Source organism: Chaetura pelagica, unplaced genomic scaffold (assembly GCF_000747805.2).
Source record: "Chaetura pelagica isolate M959 unplaced genomic scaffold, ChaPel_1.0 scaffold10, whole genome shotgun sequence".
NCBI classification, from domain to species: domain Eukaryota; kingdom Metazoa; phylum Chordata; class Aves; order Apodiformes; family Apodidae; genus Chaetura; species Chaetura pelagica.
In genome coordinates this window covers 9,008,969-9,009,955 of record NW_009952263.1, presented here as the reverse complement: position 1 = coordinate 9,009,955, position 987 = coordinate 9,008,969, and positions in this window count along the sequence as shown.

Genomic DNA, 987 nt, shown 5'->3' with positions numbered 1-987 from the left:
CGCACACCCCCTGACCTCCAACAGGCTCTCCCTTCCACCCTCCCCAGCCTTCAGCAGTGCGGACGTGCCCCCTCCGCTGCCCCCCAAGTCCCCCCCCTTGCTGCCACAGCTCCATAAGCCCAGCAGTATTCAGTCCCTGCCCCTTCCTCCCACCCCCGGCCCCCCTCAGCTGGTGGAGACCAGGAAGAAGAGACCCGGCCGAGGTGCAGGTGAGAGCAGCAGGCTGGAAGAAGGGAGGCTTTGGCTTCTCCCTTTGGCTAGAGGGGAACTTGCGCTGGTGGCTGGAGAGCTCGGAGGGTGGGGATGGCGGGCACGAAGCAGGAGCCTGAAGCCTGTGGCTTGGGAGGAATACGTGTAGGTCACACGGTGTGTGATGAGTACAGGAGATGTCAGGCTCTTAGCGCTGGGTGGGCACACCGTACAGCTTGATCTGTGATCCTTGGAAGCAGCGTGCTGAGCACTGAAAGAAACACGTCAGGACTGCTGGGCTTCTCGCCTTTGCGTTGGCATTGGTGTGTCTCCAGCAGCGCAGCAGCTGAGATCAGGACTGGTTTCAGGTAGGGGGGTGGTGTGTACACCACGTCTGCCAGATCTGCAGGTTCCTGAGTGCCAGGCTACCCATGACATCCCTCACCTGCTGTGCCTGTGCAGTCTGGAGCAATACTGGCCACGGCTGGGAAACATTGCAGGAGATAATACAGCAAAGATGGTGTAGCTGCAGCTATGGACCAGCAAAGGCAAATAAGGATGCAGCCCTTTGCTTTTCAACACAGAGGAGCAGCCAGTGCCTCTGATGATCAAGGTGGTAGGGCCAAAGGCTTCTCTGACTACTTGGCAAGTGAGGATATTAGATAGTGCTTCCCTGGGCAGATGATAGAAGGAACTTTTCTCAGACTTCTCTGATACAATGAAGGTAATAAAAGAATTAACCTAGCTCTGTGTGGGTTTGAGAAATGGAGACAGCTGCTTAATAAGGAACATCGGAAG